General features: G+C 33.9%; 1 protein-coding gene and 1 long non-coding RNA gene across 2 annotated transcripts in view; one reads left to right on the top strand and one right to left on the bottom strand.

The window, feature by feature from the left end:
- The window catches only part of LOC127845458 (cytochrome b5-like), a 64,102-nt gene that overhangs the window by 24,137 nt on the left and 16,134 nt on the right, over positions 1-23,831 (top strand). The window lies entirely within an intron of this gene.
- LOC127845459 (uncharacterized) lies at positions 5,760-18,601 on the bottom strand. Its single transcript, XR_008033229.1, has 6 exons — positions 18,400-18,601; positions 12,576-12,854; positions 8,403-8,500; positions 7,459-7,535; positions 6,942-7,104; positions 5,760-6,537 (listed from the first exon to the last, which is right to left on the bottom strand). It is a non-coding gene; the product is annotated as an uncharacterized LOC127845459 (long non-coding RNA).

Genomic DNA, 23,831 nt, shown 5'->3' with positions numbered 1-23,831 from the left:
TATTTTTCGTTTCAACAAAGTCTCGTTTTAGCAGAATTCAAGGACGACACTTTACGCACATGGCATAAACCCCCTTTTCACAGAGCACGGCTCATATATGCTTAGGGTTATTAACCTCACATAACCGGACTATATGTCGCGTGCAACCTCCATGCTCCTACGTAGAATGTCAACGTCACAATTAAAGATCAAATTTCATTAATTGTAATTTCCGTTCTGTAATTTTAAATAGTACGTTGTCAATTTGGGCGTTCAAAATGTGTGCTTTTATAAAGACAATAGGATATGTCATTTTAATGATTTTTACCTGTGATTATGCTCCTCATTTCTGCGCTGTAACTAATAAAGATTTACTTTTGAACTTTATAAATGTAGTACCCTTTCCCCGACACACATATGGCAGATCCTGTGGCACGCATTGTTTATAATAATAAAAAAAACACTGAGCGATTGTAATTGAGATAAATTAATATTGCTAAATTTATTAAATGCATCAATTAAATAAATATGAATTAAATATAATAATTGAATTGAAAACAAAGTTATCGTAAAAGCCGTCTAAAGTTGTTTATCATTCATCCATTCAGCAAATAAAATCTGAGGATATTATTTATACCCATGTAATGAGATCCAGTCTAAAGATTACATCTAAGCATAAGGGGTAGGTCCGTTTTAAAATATCCAGTCAGACGATACCATGTTAGAACAAAATCAAGATCCATTTTAACAGATCCAGTCACATTGAATTTTAGCATAATTTCTAGATCAATGTCATCCTATCCATTCAGCAGAGAAATATTTCAACATCCTTAAAATGCATTTTTCGCAAAATATTAGTTACACATTGCTGAATCATCGTGAAATATCCTTGCAACTGTTGTTCTAAACATTTATAGGGCGAGTTCGAAAAAAATGGTTTTGGTTCGTTGAAAAACATGGAAGCCAGGTATGCGGTGGTACAGTTCACCTCAGCTGATACCTTGTGAAAACTCTTTATGTCACCAAGTCTGTGCACTAATTATGAAAGTTGCCAAGAGCATTTGATATAATTCTAAAATTATTTTTGCTGGTTGAAAAACATGGCCGCCAGGTGGTGGGGAATTTTTCCGTAGATTGCATGGCTAAAGAGAAACTTCATGAAAATTCTAGAAGTCACATTTTTGCCTAAAAGTCATGACGCTTGATCAAGCTAGTGTTCTCTTTTTCAAAACAATCTAATTGGATGCAACACAGCTTTTAAATTCTTGGAATTGATTTCCATTTTGATCTTACAAAAAAAATTCAAATCAATTAGAATGAAAAAAAGTTAAAATGAACAATATTCTGAAAGATTGGAAAAGAAAATGTTTAACACCAAATGGAAAGATTGTAATAGTGAACAAACTTATTGTGTCATTGATCACTTTTTCATATCATTTCCTTACCCACCCAATACAATTTTAAATGCAAAAAACCTACTTCTAATATTAGTTTTATTTGAGACGGTCAAAGCAAAATCAAGTTTACCACAATAGTAAAAGAATATAGTAAAGAAGGTTTAAAAATGATCGATTAAGATTCATTTATTCCAATATTGAGACTTACTTGGCTCAAAAATATTCAATCAGTCAGGGGGAATTGGATAGATATCACAAAGTTGTATTTTGATACTTATAAACATTTAATCTGCAGTTTTCATTACTCTTTAAATAAATCTACGATAGTTTCAAACCCTTTCTGAAAGATGTTTTTCTCAAAGCTTATCTTTATTGTTTTATATTAGAATTGAACAGAGGAATTCTTGTAAAGTCAACTATTCTGTAACCCAAATATTTTGATAGGAAATACATTTGTTTTTTTTTCTTTTAATCATTAGATGTTGTAATTTATTGTAAAGGTAATATATTAACAAATTGGACCTTTATTGATGATTTAAAATACAATTTACAGTTGGAACATAATTTCATAAATAATACAGGAGTGACAATAGCAATAGCTAAATTTATGATAAAAATATAGTATATCTTGTCCTACCCATAAAATTATGAAACCATTTTCCCCAATTATTACGACTTATATTAAAAAATAATCTGGCGCAAAAAGACTATAAAACATTTTAAATAAAAACAATTAACAATGATCAATTAATGCAAAGCGGTGTATCAAACTTTATGCAACAAATTCTAGTCTGCAATACATGTTCGGTTGCTTACAGACATATAAATATTAACAGTAGCTGAATCATACTACATTTACATCATATTGTAAAACACATATGAAAATATATATCAAGTCACAATGCACACTCTACGGTAATGCATGGTACAAGTTAAAACTCGGCTGATTCTTTGGCAACTATTTGAACTTAGTGCTGTTAATTGTTCCACACATTATTTAATTACTTTATGCCAATTACCGACAACCTTATTCATTAATTCAAAATTGCAAAAAATGCAACCAGCCTTTGTAAAACACATTAGAAAATTATGAATAATTACTGACACATAATATATTGTATCCCATTTTTATACCGACATTGACGGTATAACACCAAATGGACGGACTACTTTTTATTCTACCACTGAATGATTTTTCATAAGAAATTTCTGGAGTCGAGGAAACTTTAGCTTTAAAATTATACGACCTTCAACCTTTAGATCTAGTCAAGGGACATAATTTTTCGCCATCCGTATAATGAATCAGCTGATTGATGCGTCATAAAATGACATACTTATTGCGTCATTTTCCAAAAATATGTGATGTCATCTTTTGGTGTACACGAAACTAGTATACGATGTCTGGGAATAAAACATTGAAGACTCCCATTTTTTCGTGTTAATGTATCCTGGATGTAATTATGAAAAAGTGCATATTCTATGGACCACTTACCTCGGATGGAACCGGTGAGACGAAGGATTTAGATCTACATCTAGATCTAGCTAATTCGTGTTATTGCTTTTCAGAATGTGCGTGCCTATTTGGATGGGAAATTGTGTGTGTAGAACATACTGATAGGTGTGTATTTTGGTTCAGTAGTCTATTCGAATTGTTTTGCTTTTGGATGTTAGTAAACGTAAGGGTATTTTCTTTGATGAATAAACTTTGTCTTTGTTATTTTATTCAAGAAAGTCTATTCAGTTAGAATAACCCGTTTGCAACGTAAGTGTTTCAAAGTTTAATAGAATTATTACGGATTATCTTGTGTTGGGTCACAAACTACAGGGTGTGAAGGCTAGAACTAGACGCCATCATGCAGCGTCCATGAACAAATTATGCGAGTATATTTTTATTGATAATTAATTAAGACATAACAAACGAAGAATACGGTATTTGGTTGGTTGGGTATTTTTATGCCTCCGGTAGGGGCAGGCATATAGCAGCCGCACTGTCCGTCCGACAGTCCGGCATTCCGTTTTCCGGAGTTATTTTACGCACCGTTTTCAGATATTGAGCTGATTTTTGGCATGTGAGTCTACCTACTTTACTTACAGATGAAGTGTTAGTTTCGTTTCGGTCCATCGTTTTTTGGCGAAGTCATGTGCCTTGGACTTCAAAAATTCCCGTTTTCTTGAGGGTTTTTTTTACAAAACGCTTCAGATATTTACCTGATTGTTGGTTTGTGAGTCTACCTACATGACTTGATGAAGTGTGGGTTTCGCCCCGGTCCATTTAGTTTTGGCAAAGTTGTGGTTCTACGACTTCGAAATACTCCGTTTTCTGGATTATTTTAAGAAAAACGCTTTCCGATATTTACCTGTTTTTATGTCCCCGAAGGGTGGCATATAGTTTTTGAACTGTCCGTCAGTCCGTCCGTCAGTCCGAAAACTTTAACATTGGTCGTAACTATTGCAATATTAAAGATAGCAACTTGATATTTGGCATGCATGAGTATCTCATGAAGCTGCACATTTTGAGTGGTGAAAGGTCAAGGTCATCCTTCAAGGTCAAATGTCAAATATATGGCTTCAAAGCGGCGCAGAAGGGGGCATTGTGTTTCTGTCAAACACATCTCTTGTTTGGTATGTGAGTCTACTTACATGACTTACATGCAAAGTGTGACTTTCGTTCTGGTCCATCGATTTTTGACGAAGTAAAGGGTCCTGGACTTTCTCTAAAATAGCTAATGTGTGGCTGCAAAGCGCCTTTGGGGCATTGTGTTTCACAAACGCAGGTCATGGTAATCCTATTACGATATGTGTCTTCGGGCGTTGAAGTGCCACTAAGAGACGTTTGTTTTAATTAATTGAAAATGTCAAGAAACAAAAAACCACAGTGCATTGCAAAACGCGAGAACCTTTAAAAGGACTTTTCCACAGATTGTCGAAATGAACGTTTTTGCCAAAAAATCAAGAAATAGAGGAAGATTGTACATCAGGGAGCGATATAACTCCTCTAGTGTACAATCAAAGCCTACATACATTTTTGTTCACGAATAAGCAACATCGGAAATTATCAAATCGTTAAGACGTTACTGAAAAATGTGACCATTTTTCAACGCGCGAATGTAATAAATCGTTTGACTTTTTTTTCAAAAGCATATATTGGGTACTAGACCTTAAATAGTAAATCGATTGAGTAATTTGGGGATTTGTTTGGTATTCCTTATAATTTGTGACAATACGCGGCTTGGTTATAGAATTATAAACTGCATGATATCACGTTTAAGCTCAAATAGCCGAGTGATTAAGAAGATAATTTTTCAATCAAAAAGCCCGTCATTCAGCCTCAGAGTATTTATTTTTCTTAAATTACATTTATGTTTTATAGTCGGGCTCATTTATTCTGATGTTTACATTTATCAACTTAAAAAAGTTAATGATAATATACACAAAAAATGCCAAAATATGTTAACAAATCCCTTTTTAAGTTAAGACTTAACGAAGTTCGCCTCGGGTTCTTGAAGAAGACATACTATCTTAAATTGCTTTGGTTCATTACTTGTTTTTATTTTGTTGTTGTCTTAAAATTGTATAAACATAAGTTAAGCTTTTCCGAACTAAGAAATCGTTAATGCACCTATTTCTTTCTTTAAAACAGTCATTTATATAGGAGTGTGTACTATTGAAGTTATTTCTTTTAAAGCCACACACCTTGAAATGAAATGCATGTGATTCAATACATTTAGATGCAATTTGAAAGTGTGCAAAACTTTCATTTAATCTATAGCCTAGTTAGAAATTATTTTTATTATTATGGTTAAACCGAAAGTAGGATTTCTATACGTATACGTATATTTCGACAAACGCGATTATTTTTAAGTTTTAAAGCACAAATAGACTGATTTCTACCTTGTGACTACAATATATATTCTAATTGGCATAGATAAAATTAAATATATAGCCTTGTTAGCAAGTAATTTATTATTTTTCAAACGGTTCCGCTTTTAAAACCGAAAGCATGATTTCTAGACGTATACGTCCATTTCGACAAACGCGATTATTTTTAAGTTTTAAAGGGCAAAATAGACGGATATCTACATTGTAACCACCCGATATATTCTAATTGGCATAGCGACAATATGTTTCTATTTTATACTTAAATTTACTCTGCCATGTAGTTTATTTCAAGATGTGTGGCTTTAACAAATGTGTAAGAATACAATATTCACATACAATGATTAATCAATTCCAAAACAATTACTTATAACTAATGGCAATTAAATGAACAGTTTAAAAACGAGAGAACTTATACATTAATGTACAAATCAAAAGGGTATATAAAGTTACTTACTGTTGACATTTGCATTGAACACATTGAAATATAAAAGCAAGACTCGCAAATTGTTATGTTTTGTTCAATACATTTTACATGCACATACCGGTAGATTTTCATAAAACGCTATGTTCTTTCTGTACAATATGAATTCATGAACTCTGTAAACACACAAATAATGGTCAAAGGCTACATACAATATATCATATATTAAAAACTAACACTCGTATTTTATTCAGCCCTGCCGGTTGGCACATAGTGTGTGCTTTTACTTTCAATTAACGAGATATTGATAGTAATACTTTAACAATGTGGATCCTTCTCAACCTTCTCGCCTACTTGTCAAGTTTCTGTTTTTGGATTTGAGTGCATGTTGTGACCTGGTTTTATGGACGCCATCTTGGATTTCGCGGTCATAACGGTCATCATATGCGAGCTGTCATTATTCGCTTAAGTTGAATGACTTCCCCTGTACACGAATGTTATACACATGTACAAATTAACAGCAATGGCAGAATGTTATTATATTCCCCAACGACTGTAGAACCGATGTTTTGAATACGTCCGGTTTTCAATTGCCTTCTTATCTCATTTGTTCTGTTACACGTCCACTTTGCAGTTGTACGCAACAATAGGTTCTGTCTCATAAACGGTACGTAAATCCGCTGCTCGATTGCACTGCCGCTGTTTAGTATGCGATTTGTTCCGTTACACGATCGTGAAATTATGTTACACGTCTTGTACGGTAAGCGGGCTGTAAAAGTTCTTCGCGTTCAATGCAAAATCAACCCGTTTCTCGTTTCATCCGTGAGAATGTCAATTAATGCCGCCGACACATCTTCTGTGCTGAAACATGAAAACTAACAACCGTCACATTTACAATAAGTGTTTTATTCATAAGCAATTTTCTAAATGTTAGCAGTGTTTACTGCATCAGTAGGAATGAGATAGATATTACCAAAAAAACTATCGACGAAATTCGTTTCACAAAACCCGAAACATCTGTTCCTGAAGATTATAATTCAGACGGACGTACACAGCGGATAACATTTTTTCTTTCGTCTTTGGGCCGTAGAAAAATATGCAGATCAATTTGCTGTGATATTATACACATGTGCAAAAACTGTTTGCCACAAAATTACTCTCGTCAAAATAAAATAACATAAACATATGCAGATCTCTCTCACACTTTTTATGTAATTTGGCAAAATGCCAAATCGGCGCGCAAACCAATTTCATGTGAACAGTACCTGAGTACTCAAATGCGCTCAATGAACGCGTTCAACGCTGTCTGGTCCCCGCCGATAGTCTGGGAAGCGTCCTTTCCGCCATCCGTCTAAACATGGGCGTGTCTACGAACGCCGGACACAGCACGTTGAGTCGGATGTTTGACTTCTTGGCCGCCTCGGATACCTTAGTAAAGATGTTTCTTTATTTGTGCGTTGCATCCTTAATAAAGATGTTTGTTTATTCGTGCACTGGGGAAACTCAAAATAGTATGCTAATATCTTAAGAGAAACAAAAAGTTATATTTACGTTTGTTTACACAAAATTTTCAAATATTTCTACTCGACAATAAATGTTGGCGGGATCTATCCGAATGTACGTTAATTTACACAAAAACGTTTTGAACTACAATTGGTTGATGTCACGTATTCCTCAAACTAGATCGAAATAGTTTGTCCCTTTCCTCAGGACAATGAAACTGGTAACATATTTTGTGTTTTGTGTTATCAAAATAGATATAAATAGTGTTTTTTGACTTACTGCATAACATCGCGTAACGTGAATGATTCCTGCCTTCGTGCAGCCGTACACAGGCGAGAATGGGTTCGAATTCAAACCTGTATCAAAAAAGAACACGTATCAAAGCAGTCATCAATTGTTCTCAGTGTAATGGCTAAAACCTGTTGACATTTCTGGTGTACTACGGTACCATTGAAGTGACATACGGAATATTTGATTTTCCACCGTTGATACTGTATTAAGTATCCATTTACTCGTAATAAAACGAAATAATAACTTTCCTCTCGTTATTTTTTATTTGACCAAGGAGAAATCTCCAAATATAGGTAAATTGTTGCAAAATGAAGTCATAGTGTGCAGTAAATCATAATCATGTAATTTCCCGTTCATGTCCACTGACGGGCGCTTACCGCCATACTGGTCGCTTACCCGCCATACTGGCACAGTTGACGCATACCCGCCATACTGGCCACGTTGACGACGCATACCCGCCCTACTGGCCACGCTTACCCGCCCTACTGGTCACGTTGACGACACTTAACCGCCATACTTGCCACGTGTTTCCACCATACTGGTCACGCTTACCCGCCATACTGGCCATGTCTACGACGCTTAACCACCATACTGGCCACGCTAACCGCCATACTGGCCACGCTTTCCCGCCATACTGACCACGCTTACCCTGCATACTGGCCACGCTTACCCGCCATACTGGCCACGCTTTCCCGCCATACTGGCCGAGCTTAACCGCCATACTGGCCACGCTAACCGCCATACTGGCCACGCTTTCCAGCCATACTGGCCACGCTTACCCTCCATATTGGCCACGCTTACCCGCCATACTGGCCACGCTAACCGCCATACTGGCCACCCTTTCCCGCCATACTGGCCACGCTTACCCTCCATATTGGCCATGCTTACCCGCCATACTAGCCACGCTTTCCCGCCATTCTGGCCACGCTTACCCGCCATGCTGGCCACGTTGACAATGCAGCCCCCCGCGGCCTTCGTGATCCACACTGAGGTAGTACATGGCGAGTCGCAGTCCACGTAGGGTCCCCTTCTGTCGGATGTACAAGGAGTAATCAGTTTGGTGTCAACCATGTTTCATAATCATTGTCAAAAGCTTAATAGTGTTTAAAGCTATTAGCCGAAGTAAAAATATAATTTTTTACATTTCGACTCCTCTGGCTAGGTCTTATCATGTAACGCTGGACTAGAAAACCGAACAGTGCAGGTTCGATCTCATGCCCGGCCATATAACTTATGAAGGGATAAGTCATGAAATCCTATATAAGACCCCCCTACATCAGATTCAAGAGGGGCACTTGCCAGTTACCGACATTAGTGTTTGCATTGTGTACTGGTTATCCAGCTGTCCTAGATGTGTTTGTACACTCGACAACGTAAGGGCGAGATAGAAAATTGTGTACACACGATCCAACCGACAGATATAAGGATAGCAATAAACAAGTTCCAACAACATCTTATAATAGCATGTTTAGTTATCAATAAATCAAGAGTCAACCATCACAACATCTCACCATGTTAACATCCACAGTTTATTCCCACTTTTCGTCCGTTTCCACATTTTGGAACAGACCTGCATCAAAGACCTTACAGATGTAAATGTTTGATTTTTTTTCCTTTCAATTTGATGGCAACGTGTGAATTTCTTGTATGCTGTTTAACGCAAGCCTCAAATATGCAAGAATCAATGGCCGATTGATTACAGCAATATACGTTTGATCATTAGGCCCCGGGAACGATTCGGGGTCAGAAAAAAACGTTTCACGATTATTTATGACCTTTTTATGTCTTTACACGTTAGCATGAAGTACCGTGAAGTTAAAATATATAATAGAAAATAAATTTCTACATATTTACAAAACTACACTAACAATGTTATTCACAACATTCATCGCTCAATATTTTACTGTGCCTTGCATGGATACACTTACATAAAGTATATTGATATTCTTCCGCAAATTCATGATGATCATCGAGCGGAGAAGTTAATATGATTTTATAATGTTATTTATACAGAGCTATCCGCTCGCGGCAATATCCTGTGAATTGAGCGAATCAATAATGAACACATGTCGACTCTAGATAGTGACATACATGTGCAATTCATCGAATTTCTGCTCACGGAAGACAAATGTATAAAAAAAAATCCTGAAAAAATATATTCAGTAGATAACTAATGTACAATAAATGAGTAAAAGAGTAATAATTACAGAATGTAAACTTACGAAAGCCTACAACCAGTACTTTGTGTCTTGGGGGGGGGGGGGGGATCTAAAGAACGCTCCCACGTTGGAGATCGAACCCGAGACCTCCAGGTAAATCAATGTAAATCAATTGTTCTCGTAGTTTATCTCTGAAGATGTGTTTACATAAAGCTTAATCTTTCTGTTTATAAATTGTTAAAGCGTCTTTTGTTCAGTTTTGTGATTTATTATTCTCAAAGACTAAACCCGAAGTTAAAATAAGACCGCAATAAATGTATCTTACTTCAAAGCTTGTAATATAAAAGCTAACTAAGGCCAAACAAAAGCTTTTTTTCACTAACATTTAAAAAAAACTCGGAATTTCGGGCATTTTTTCGTTGCCTTTTATACTATACTGTAAGCAAGTTATTTCCCACCTTAATTAGGATGTTTAATGACAAAACTTTCCAAAAGGCCATGCTAAATTTCTTCCTTACATGTAAGACTTTATTTTGCGAAGTACTGTGATCAATTGTAGGGTCGTTCGTTTTAATGGAAACACACAATTTTGTATACGCCAAAGTACGAAGTATGCAGTAATACCCAATCAGCGATAATTTCAATCGGATTAAAGGAACGGTGCTTATGGTGTATTTTGCTTATAATTGAATATTGGACTTTCGTACTTTAAAGAAGTATTCATCAACTATTTATGTTTATTCAAAAGTAACATAGCAGATAAAAAGTCAAGGAGTTAAGTCCTATCGTTTATCAGGTATCGAGTTTTCACATATGGATATAATTTCTAAAATGACCAATCAATATTTTGTAAATAAACTTAAGAGTTAAGATGAACAAACGATTCAGGGCCGTTTGCAGGAATTTTTGACCGGGAAGGGTGCGAGATGTGTTTTTTTTTTTAATTTGGAACTTTTAAAAATGAATTGTATTGCTTAAAAAACTATTTTGTGATATAAATGTATGGAATATACCAAGTAATTAAGCACCTTACTGAAGTCTAAAGCTTTAAAGATTGGTGTGAAATTCACACCAATGTTTAAAGCTTTAGATTTCATAAAGGTATTATCTTTGGTGAAGAAGAAAGGCAAACTTTGACAATCAAAAACTTTTATTCAGAAATGTATCATCAAGTATGACTGACAAATAACCATAATAGTATCTTCTCTTTGAATTCAAACCTCCTCAAACGTTTTAAATTGAGATGATCTTGGTTTGAAAGTCAACCTACATGACCTACAGATGAAGGGTGAAATTCGTTCCGGGCCATTGATTTTTGACGAAGTTATGAGCCTTGTACTTTTTTTTATTATAATCGTTTTTCGGAGTATATTTTATGCAACTCCGTCCGATATCGAGCTGGAATTTGATGACCCCGGTAGGGTGGCATATAGCGGTCGGACTGTCCGTCTGTCTGTCCGGATTTCATTTCCCAGACTTATTTTCAAAACGCTTGAAGATAATTATTGACCTGCTATTTGGTGTGTGAGTCTACCTACTTTACTTACCGATGTAGTATTAGTTGCGTTCCGGTCCATTGATATTTCGCGAAGTTATGGGCTTTGTACTTATTTTTTATGTAACAACCATTATCCGGAGTTTTTGTACGCAACTTTTAAGATATTGAGCTGGTGTTGATGACCCCCGGTAGTGTTGCATATAGCAGTAAGACTGTCCGTCCGTCTATCCGTCTGTCCTTCTGGCATTGATTTTCCAGACTAATTTTCAAAACGCTTTAAGATATTGATCTGCTATTTTGTGTGTTAGTCTACCTACATAACTAGCAGATGGAGTATGAGTTGCGTTCCGGTCCCTTGATTTTGGCGAAGTTATGGGCCTTGGACTTGAACAAAGAAACTTACCGGTTCAAATAATGGCGATTATCAATATCACTTATCACTTTGAACATTATTTGTTTTACGACCTCCTGTATCAGTTGCTTCTATGAGCTGCTTCTCTTTCCTTAGCCAATCAATTAAAGATCTCAATGGGTAATTGACTGATTTGGGATGTGTGTACAATGCGATAAGAAAACATTGCATAGGGGCTTATCTCCACTTGGCGAGCGCCAATCCCCTTGTTTATCAGGGACATAAAAAACACGTCAGCCCTTATGTATTGAGGAAATGTGTACCGTGGGCCCTTTCATGAGAGAACAATTTGCAGGCCCATTATTTAAAACATCCTTACTCGACAGCCAGCTGCGGGGGCCCGGGCATGCGATTGTTGAAAGAACATTATTTTAATCAGAAAACAAATTAACCTAAAACATAAAATATTATGGTATATACACACAAGCTTACCTCAAATGCCTTGACAGAAAGGATAATATTGTTTAAACTATGCAGTTTTTGCTGATGTTATGCCAGGCAAACCAATTCTATATTTTGCTTATTTTTCCAAAAGTAAACACCCGTTTAGAAATTCTGTATATCACACTGTATATTTATCATTATGTTAAACAGGAGCGGTAACACTTGTCAAAGTCACTAGATATCAACAATAATAATAAAGATGAACATATATTATTCAACTTTCTACAAGATAAAACTCGACATCAACGACTTACATTTCACCTAACTTCTGTCAAAAATAATATTGCTTTAATTTGTTATTTAATATTCCATTTAATTTATACACTACACGAATAGCTTTGGATTAATAGTTATATTTTGATAGATATAATTCGAACTGAACTGAAACCAGGGTAAACATAACAGTTTATTGCCATGCCAGTGTGTTACACGGTAACTCGCATCTCCTCAATAGATTTTGGGTCAACTTAGTCTGAATAACACACATAAACCCGTAGATTTATTTCATGTTTATATGTACCTCATGTGATTGAACAAAAAAACTAAATTTTAATGAGTACCGTTAAATACGTTGTAAAGAAAAAAAGTAAACCTTAGCTGCAGCTTTTAGAAGCGCCTCAGCGAAGCCACGCCCCATTCCCGAGGCACCGCCCGTCACCAACGCCACCTTGCCCACCAGGTGCATTCTGCGGTCCACCGGAATAGCAGACGACGTGATCCCGCACGTGACTTTCGTGTCTCAGACCCAGTTGTAAGGCGCTCTGAGACAGTTTCAACCTGGTTCTGCAAGCAAACGACAGCGCGGATAGAAAATCCGTATATGACTGTATCCTCGTCGAATATCCTTTCGTTCCGATTTTACGTATTTGCGCTGAAAATGATTTAGAACGGTGGTCATTGATTCATTTATTATCATGAGAAAAAAACACGAATTAATTAAAAGTAATAGTATTCTTCTACACGAATCTCATTAAAACCACAATATCAATCAATATTAAACAGCCAAGAACTTCAGCACTTCCAGACGGCAGGCGCGCGGATGTGAAACTAGCGTTCTTTCGGATTCTGTTCTATATCACAATTGAACGCGCTCTCCAGGAAGCATCTCTCATAGTCGTGTCTATCAAACGAAAAGCATTGGCCGATGTGAAGACATGAAAACAAGTATTATTACTTTCATAAACTCGGCGTTTGTTCCGTTAGTCTGATTGTTCTTGTTCCTTTCAATAAGACGGAACGTAAGAATTTAAAAGTGTGATCAATTCGTTTTCTTTCAAACGTTCATACCATTTGTATGTTTAAGATGCATGTAACGTATTGATCTTGATACACATACATTATTATTATTTGCTGTAAGCTGTATAGTTTGTTATAAATATTTATATATTCTCTGTGTTAAAATATTAATAAAGAAACCTTCTTCAATGTAGGGCAAAAAAGTTGAGAAACTTCTGAACGAAAAAGTGCAATTTAAATACTCATACAAAGACTAAACATATTAAGTTGTATGTTAATAAGCAAATTACATGTAAACGCAAAATCTGTATTACCTTTTAAAACATCCGAAAATAAATAAAAGGTTATTAAAAATATATTAAAATAATTAAACATTGAAGTAAAATATCTAGCACGTTATTTTAACAAATCTCTCAAATTTGTTCTATATTACAATACGGGAAATGAACACACACACTGAAACAATATCCCGATATCACCTGTATTTAAAACGCTTATCTGTACAACTGGCCGTGTTATGAGATTGAAATCGGATGGTATTTAATTTGCACAAGTTCCTAACATTATCTATATCATACAAATTAAACGCTTCGTCTAAATCCAATAATTTGAATAACCAGCTTGTTAACCGCACAGTCAAGTGCTTGCTATATACCTGTCAAACAACCATTTGCGGTCTATGGCATTAGTAAAATCTTAGTGTGACTCAGCGAAAACGGTCCCACAGAAACATGATTTTAAACTAGCATAGACTTAAACACAATTTTTAATTCCTAATAAGTGGTTAAACAGAGTTTTTACAGTGTTTAGCTATTTATAGTTTTGCTCAAAAGTTTCTTCCGGATTGTATCAAAAACAAGGACACGCCCGAAGTATTGCTTTGACACTATGACCTTTACGTACGGAGTTGGGGAGAACAAAGAAGTTTGTTTTTATATTGAAACACACAAACATATCAATATATATGCTAAATTGATTAAGGAATTCTCATAAACATGAATGTTATTCTAATAGTTATGCTTAGCACAATAACATTATACACACGGAAAAAAACTTATAAAAAAGAGTTATGTTTTTTATGCCCCACACTTTGTCTAAAAATTCTGTAACATAGAGGAAGTTTCATTTAAATCCCTTGAAATCACTTCAATACGTATGAATTAAGGCTTGATAGTTTAATGTCTTCTTTAGATGGACCATATTTGTTTGTATACTATTCAATTTAAATCTTACCCTTTAATAGATTTCCGATATATTACGACCTGGCTGTACTAATACAAGGTTTTAGTATTCGAATCACGCGTTAAATTTTCGTATTTGTGTTTTCATCGACTATTTGGATTGGATTGGATTGGTACATTTGGTTGAGGTCGTTTTATACGCGCGTTTAGTTTGTTATTCCGTATGGGATAAGTTTGAGGTTCGACTAGGCCTCAAACAGGTTAAACAACCAATGCGTTGAATTGACTGTTCCAAAGCGGCGATTCCAGTTTTGATCATTTAATGCATATATATGTTCTGTTGCGAAAGAAGTAACCAATGATTTCTCTTATAATAAGGTGCCTGGAGTTTCTTCGTTAGCCGTAAGCACATGAAAAATTAGCTAAGAACTCTGTATGCAATGGATTTAAATTGCAATTAAAAAAGTTTTCAAAAATTCCGATGCAAATAAAATATTACGGTTCTCGTAAGTTCTGTCGTCTTTCATAACACCAATAGAATTCCCAATTGCAAATGTAGCAATATCGCTTTACCGGTATGTCTGTTTATTCCAATGGCAGATCTAACACAGTTATGTTGCTGCTCTCTCAGCACACGTATTACAAGTGTTTAAAGTGTTTCGTCATATCCTAGCAAACTACCGTTTATGATGTGTGAATTGGGTACCACAAAGAGGTTTTGAAACCCCTTTTCGTCATCGGATAATTTTCAAGTTATTGTTAGCTAAACAAGTACCATTGGAAACAACTGTCGTAATTATGGCAGATGTCTGAATGCCGTTGGCAAGACCATGTTGTGTAAACAAAGTGCATTGTTTCCATAAATACCGGTAGATATTCATTCATAGTGTTTAGATAGCGTTATTGATTCAATACAAAGGTCGACAATTATTTGCCCGAATTTATTCAGTTAACCGAATTTTTTATTTGCCAGTTACATTTTAACTAGCTCAATTATTTACCTTAGCGGGCCATATATTACAAACACAACGTACATTATTTCCCGTTGCCTTTCATTAATATTTGTAAATGAACAATAACTCGATTTTTACGAAAAATAGTAACAAAGATACAAAAACGTGCAAGCAACAAAATAAATATAATTATTACTTCTAGAAATAATCATAATGATACATAATAATATACAATGTAGTTATACGTTTAATTCACTAAGAAATACCATATATACATATGGGGTTGATGTCATTGCTTATGGTATTAATGTTGTACAAACCTTGTAGATTTAAGATAATTATTATCATGATTTAAGTAAAGCTACAAGGTAATTACCATGCTAACTGCTTTTGTTACATCATTTACAGGAGTTCGCTGTGACATACACCACGATACTATGTTTTGCAAAATAGACTACAACATGGGTGTATCCATAAAAATGACCATACATAGTATGTTATGACGATCTTGGGACATTACTGTAATAATATATTATATGTTTAATTAGGTGTCTGGTACATTTTATCCAGTGTATATATTACAATGTTTTATGCTCAAAGTTGACTAGACCAGTTTCGGAGGTTGACTATGAAAATGTTCAATGGAATCTTCAGAATATTTAAAAAGTCAAATTATTAAGAAAAAACATACGGCTTAAGAGCGGGACGTTCAATTAAAAACATAATCCTAAATGGGAAAATGTATGCCACGCCAATGTTATCATAATCAAAAAGTTAATAACAAGAATCATTTAAAACTTCATTTAACATACAATTGACAATGGTGTGAATGTTAATCGCAAGATACATTAATTCGTCAGTTTTTCGCTCCGACAAGTCATTCGATTTCATATATCGTTTTTTTTGTGTGAAAGTGGTTAGCATTCGATGCAATCGTTAAAAAAGTGTGATTTAAAATCAATATAAAATAACAGATGGAATAACAAAAAGGACGGAATAGCTTCATCGTTGTTATTTTGTTATTATAAACATCGGATTTAAGTTGTCGAGGTAAGTGTTTCTTCAACTATACATTTTGCTGTTAATTATACGTGTATATATGACGTGTTAATTATATTAAAACTTCACCAACAGCGACAACAGGCACATTTATTTTATTTGCACATGATTTATAATGTGTACAATTGGGTTTCAGTAATGCATAATTCTCGGAGGTGTTTTCACACATATATGGTGGACATAATATGTTATACATTGCAATCGAAGTAACTTTATAATTAGTAGAGCAACTAACAACACACGTTTCTAAAAACTCAAAAAACGTGTATAAAGAACAATGGAGCTATCTTGCTAGAATTGTTGCAAGAAATAATCCATTATCATAGCGTAAATTTCTTCCATATAAAGTGTAAGTGTAACTTTTACTGATTCAAAATGTTGATATTTATATTATTGATGAGGCGGAAGTGATATGTACCACGAATTGATACCACTACTTAAACATTATTGATTGGTGCAAAAGACAAAGTTTAAGCATTTATTTTAACTGCGAATAATATAAAGTAATTGAACAGGTTAATGCACAATTGCACACCGCCAATTCAGTATTCGAAACTCGCCAAACCACTAAGCGAAAAGTTCTCGTCTGTTTATTTACGTATTGGCGTGACATTGCATGAACATATGTGAATATCTTGACAGGAAAGGTACCGGGTTAACAAACAAACGTTATTCTGTAGACCTTTCCCCGCCACGATGGCATTAATTGTCAAGAATAATTTAAAGTTTTTTAAGATGATACTAAGCCGGCAATCCCGTTAAATGAAGGATACATGTAGATGGACTTACACCAAAACAGAAACTAGAAAGAAACCAAATTACACTTTCTCATATATGACACGTAATAACGGCTACATTTGCATATGAAATGAGATAAACTCAATCTGAACCAACATAAATCACGAACACATTTGAGTTGGTATATAATACAATTAGCACGCATTAAGAGCGCTAATAACCAATTTGTCGGTATTTATTCACAATATAAACCAATATATTTCCTCAAGACTCGCTGCAGTTTTTCAATTTTGAATAAATTAACAAAGACGTCGGAAATGGTAATAATGTAATTGCATAACTTGTGGAACAATTCACAACACTAAGTTCAACTTGTTTCCTAAGAATCCGGCGAGAATTTAGATGTTCCATGCATTATCAGATATTGTGCATTGTGGTATATTACAATATATAAGTGAGAGTAGAATTAAAAAACTGTAAATTTTTATATTTCTCTTTGTACACGAACATATATTGAAGACTAGAATTGAGAGAAAAAGAATCAATTATTTCTTTAAATGACCCCCTAATACTGTTTTATAAGCTATGTTAACATGATATATGTATTTGGAATAAGTCGCATTATTTAGAATTCTTATTTTAAACCATTTTGTCCACGGATAATATTAAAGTAAGTGTTAGCGATTGAGAAACTACGGAAAAACAAGTTTCGTACTTATGGCAGCTGTCTGAATGTTGTTGACACGACACTGTTTCGACACAGAGATAAGATATTGAGATGTGGTAAAGATATTGTATATATATATATAATTATGCTCTTCCATAATTATCGGTAGGTAATCAGTATTAGAGTCCATCTAAAGTAATTGATAGAAATTTTAAAAGTAAATAATTATTTGACAGGAACTATTCAGTAAAAATATTTTCAGTTGCTATTGACTTTTAAACTGACATAATGATTTACTGGAGGGAACCATGCAACTTAATGATTTACCGAAGTGAACCATGCAATAAAATATACAAGCACATTACTTGCTTGCATTTCATACAAAATTATGAAAAATAAATTTATTTTTGAGAATAAGATTGACGCGTACACGTGCATTCAACAAAATAAAACATGTAAATAGTATTTATATAAATGATCATGAAAATACATATTTTTAATTTTTAATTACTTAGAAAGAAAAGATATACATATGCGATGTTTGGCAATTCTCATGCCCGATGATATTAATGCAGTACAAACCTTGGTATATTAAAACCTTATTTTCATTATTAAAATCCGTTTCTGTTGATTTTAAATTTAGCAGTACACAAAAAGTCCAAAGTAAAACACCGCTTGTCGATTAATAAACATTAGATAACCAGCATCTAATAAGCAAGTTCTTAGTATCCTGTAGTGATATATTTGCAGAGATATATTTGCAGACTTGCTCATATTTTTTCGCCATGAGGTTTATCTACAAAACAGCACTAAACATCGGTAGGGTTCTCAGAAAACAAGTCTTACAACTAGAGATAAGACACAAACGCCTTTGGAATTGTGTACAAAGGCCATCACACATGCGTATCTATAAGGGTGTTATAAACATTCTCTCTAAAGTATCTGATACTCTGCGATAACCTCGTATCTGGAAACTTCATTCCCATGAATTTGTCACATACACTGGTATACGGGTTTACAGAACGCACATTTCAGAATATTTCACCAATCAGATATTTTGAGATGTTTGAAATGTATGTCTCTAAACCTGTTTACCCTAAAATCGTGAAAGACATCAATTGTTAATTTCACTAATATACCTAATGCATAATTGAATCCATACATTTATTATGCACAGCAAACTGTGCCGCTAACGATTTGCTCACTAAACGTAACTAAATCTTGAGACGAAACGATGTTTTATATAATGTGTAATTTTTTTCCTGTATAAATACATATTATACAGTTAAGGCTTGTATTTAAATAAAAAAAAAGAAAATGCACTGAGCGCCAGAGACAAACATCAACTTCCTATTTAACGTGAATTTAATTTGATAGCATCATCTGATTTCAACATTTATTTAATAAACTTTAATGGTATTAACGAATTATGATGCGATTCATTTATTCAAAACTTAAATTGTATTGTTATTCGCCTCCTTCGGTATCTGAAATATGAGTGATAATATGTGTTTGAAACATAATCACTTAAATTTTGTTAAAACGCCAGTGCCTCCTAGCCGACGAAGAATAACACAAGTTTGACATGAATGTACGATCGCTTCAAATAAATTTACAAGCTCCCATATTACACAGGTACATGCCAAACTTATAAGAACTAAAATATATACGGGATCTTCTTTGTGACGCATATCAACCTAAGTCAGTATTAATCTTTCTTCGACCAACTTGACAAATAATTTAAGGAATTATTGTTTCACATTTCCCATCTGTACAAAGCATGCCGAAACCCAAGAACCCGTGAAAGTGAGTCGATAAAACAGATGCGTATGTATAAATGCAATACAGAAATTTTATAAGATATTGGTCCGAGCAATAGCGGGTCTTTTTTAATCCATCAAAACCTTCATTTGTGTTATATCTAATTTACTATCTGATGCGATGTGATGTGTTTTCAAAATAATTTTTGCCACCGTCTGATAATCATAAACATATAGGAGATTTAAGATCAAATGCAAAATGGTAAATACACTTAGCGCTGTATACAGTAAATGTAAATGTTCTGAAACACTAATTATCTACAAAAACTTACTCTCTAAATGCCGTACATTTATTCTTACAGTATTTGAATACACGCGTGAGCTATGGGGCGTCTGCGATGAATATGACAGCAAGCTCGAAGTAGTTCGAATTGCTTGTCGGTTACGTTAATTCTTAAGAAAAAAGTGTCAACAACCACGGCAATGATCATTATTATTTATGAGAGAGCGAAAATCAACTGGTAAGTTTATACAAAATTCGTACCCAACTAAGTCCGTCATATTAATGATTCCATAGAGAGTGCTGTAGAATATCAATTTGTCCACATTATAAACCAAACCAATTATCATAATGTTTCTTCTTAAGAGATTGAGAACTTGTAATTTATCTTTTTTTCCAACAGCGAATCGACTGTGGAATTCACTGGAGAACAACATCCACGAGCAGCCTTAATTAGCATATTTTAAATATAAATGTACTCCTCACATTCTAAAGTGTCTAAAATACTATATTATGGGCAATGGGCAAGCTCATATTCGTTATTAGTTACTTAGAAACATGTGTTGTACTTTCAACCTCGATCTTTTCTGATCTAACTTAATAAACGACCCGTCCTCTTCTTAGAAGCACCGTTCGCCACCTCATAGTATCTCTGTCTTGATATTCCCCAAATAAGAGCATTAACAATTAAAACATCAAACCATCACTCGAATATAAAATATGTATGTGCCGCGCTCTTTGAAAAGGGGGTTTAATGCATGTGCGTAAAGTGTCGTCTTAGATAAGCATGTGTTGTCCGCACAGGAAGAAAGAAAGTGAGTAAAAACTCCATTGTCACAGAGCATGGCTCACATACGTAGTTATCGGGATCCGATGTGTCTTTGAAATTTAATAAATCAGTTTTCCTAACAGTGCAGCAATTTCTTGGTCATATGATAACCGGATGTAATTAATTTCATCAACGGTATGTATTACCATGCTTACAGCTGCATTACGTCTTTTCCAGGTAATGCTATCTGTGACATACACCACGATATTAATTAACAGCACGCGCATTTCAATACTTTTCGTGACAGATACTACGATATATTTTTAAGAACATTTTATCATATGTTAATATTAATTTGTGAAAATAACACATATACCAACTATGATATGCAACATTACATGTATATGGGACTGTCAATGTAATGCATTTAAATGTTTTGTATAAATTTTGAGCTTAATAACCATGAAGTAAATCAAAATTGTATCAATCTAGAAATGACTATAGGTAATATGGCATGACGCCATTTGGACATTACTATGCTTTTTTTCTTTAAACGTAGCTAGAACATCTTTATTCACTACATAAATATAATGTTTTATGTCATAAGGCGACTAGATGATATTTACTATGAAAATGTTCGACGAAATGCTCAGCATACTAGTTTATTAATAGCCATATTATTTAGGAAAGAAACATACAGCATAAGATCGCAAAATGTTAAAGTGGATCATGTTAATCACACAGGTGTAATGAAAATCAAAATTTGGTAGCAAGGATCCTTTACAGCATCATTTAACATTCAATCGACAATATCGTCAGTGTTCTATCGCAAGATGAACTAATTGGCAAGTGTTTGCACGGACGATCAAATAATACTGAAAAAAATCTTCATCATTAAACATTCAGTTTATTCTATTTATGTATGTTTTATATAACAAAAAAGAGACGTCGTTTAGCTTTTTGCACATACGTGTAAATACTATCGAATACACCTTTTGTAACTGTAAATAATTGTTATATAATTGTTTGGAATATGTATTAAGTATTTCTCATTTTTATTACGTTCCAGATTGTCTAATGCATGAGATTGCGCAATAGAATAGACATTGAATATGGATAATTTATTGGATACAAACAATTTCCTCCAGCAATTATCTGGGTGCTACTTGAAATAATTTCATTCTGAGTGCGGTTAAGACGGTAAACGTACACAAATGGATTTTGTTATTTACAAAGATCCACTGGATATGAAAGATTAATGAAATTTGACGGTTTATAAAAAAAGCTATATGACTGCTACCAACGTTGTTAAATGCAGAATTCGATAATTCCAAATCCACTTACGAGTGCAGATTTGTTATATTCTGCACTTGATTTGAATAGTTTTTTTCCAGCACTTGGAAACATCGACAATAAACAAGAATGTTATAATTTGATGACAGTAAATGCAATCCGTTTAAAATTCGTTTATCAGTAAATTTGGAATGTTAGCGAAAAGAAACGTGAAACAAGTGTACAAAATCTGGAAGATAAATAAAATAATAAAATGCATGAGGTTAGAAATAAACATGTAATATTAAGCGCATTAAATCTGATATCTCAGGAATGTTCACATGCTATTTAAATGCTATTCATCAAATATGATGTGATTTAATTAATCACAGCGCAGCTTGCATTTTCGCTGTGTCTTTCGTTGCTGTTATTAATAATTTTCGTTAAAGTTTCACACATTTTGTTTCAGGCTCCGATCATGCGTAATATTGAAACGTGCGCTGATATAAGAAGAAAATGCATGTTTCTTCTTTTTTAGTACTATTAGCATAAAGCAGTATGAATAATCTCACAGAATAGATGTAAAGTGATAAAATGTGATAAGTAACACATCAGTACAAATTTTAAACGCGTACATGACATTAAAATTTGATAAATAGTTTACATGCTAGTAATAAAATCAGTTTAGTTAAATTGACCGGTAGGCAGTGAATAATTTAGCTACTTTTAGATGATAATTAATTCCTCGTGTGTACTCAGTTTACTAAACTCATACATAAAATACATATTTAAACACGTAATCTTTGTATTCATCGCTGATAAATTCATAATATGGATTTGCATAATTATCTGAATAAACTAGAATCTGTAAAAAGACTCGATTTTATCAGGTTAATCTATGAATTATTCATCAACTTTGATAATATCTCATTAATTTTCATGAGTAATATCCGTAGACTGTATAAACGTCAAATTTAATTTTAATTTCATATATGAGGCTATATTATTGGTTTGATCTGAAATTGAGTTGCAAGTATAAGAAATTGTGCATCGTTTACATTCAACATACATGCACGTTGTTTACATTTATAATTAGTGTGACATTTTTAAACGATTCCTAAATATATAGTTCTCACTCAACCACTTTTATCTTAAAAGAAAACTCTATAGCATGCGAATAAAAATAATATATGCATGTACTCAAATTGAAAAAGAAAGTAAATTGAGAAAGGCACCATATACAGGACAAACATAAGACGTTGGTATTTAAAAACGACCAAACGACGTTTAATTTTCATTTGTATAATTCTTTGAGAAATACATGACAAGATATTTTGTCACAAAATATTAATAAAATGTACAGCATACGATATTTTCAATACCTTTAACCACCATCGTTTTTCAAACCTCTATAAATCCTAAATTTACGATATGAAAGCTGCTAATAATTTTAGTAAGAATTTGACGAATTAGTCATGCACGTGAAATATATAAAAGCAACAACGGAATTTCATGACAGAAAAGGTACACGGCTTTATAAACAAATCTTATCCATACATGCATACATACATACATACATACATACATGCATACATACATACATATAGGATCTGGCACGAGTCGTCATATCATACCACATTTTATTAAACGAGTTCAGGAATTTTGTTAGTAAGCGAGCCTTTGGCCAGATTACTAACGATTTTCCTGGACGAGTTTTATAAAATATGGTATGATATGACAACGAGTGCCAGATCTTTTTTATCACATGCTTTTAAATGAGAAAATTATATAAATATTTACGCAAACATAATGATAAATCCCGAATGTTGTTTGGTTGCAACGTCATTTCAGCAAAATAGCAAAATGCGATTGGTCAATAAACGAAAACTAAGCCAATGAACACGCTTAAAAAGTAAATTACACATGTGTAAGA

Source organism: Dreissena polymorpha, chromosome 9, assembly GCF_020536995.1.
Source record: "Dreissena polymorpha isolate Duluth1 chromosome 9, UMN_Dpol_1.0, whole genome shotgun sequence".
NCBI lineage: Eukaryota > Metazoa > Mollusca > Bivalvia > Myida > Dreissenidae > Dreissena > Dreissena polymorpha.
Note: the sequence above shows the minus strand (reverse complement) of the source record. Positions and strands in the feature narration are given on the sequence as shown.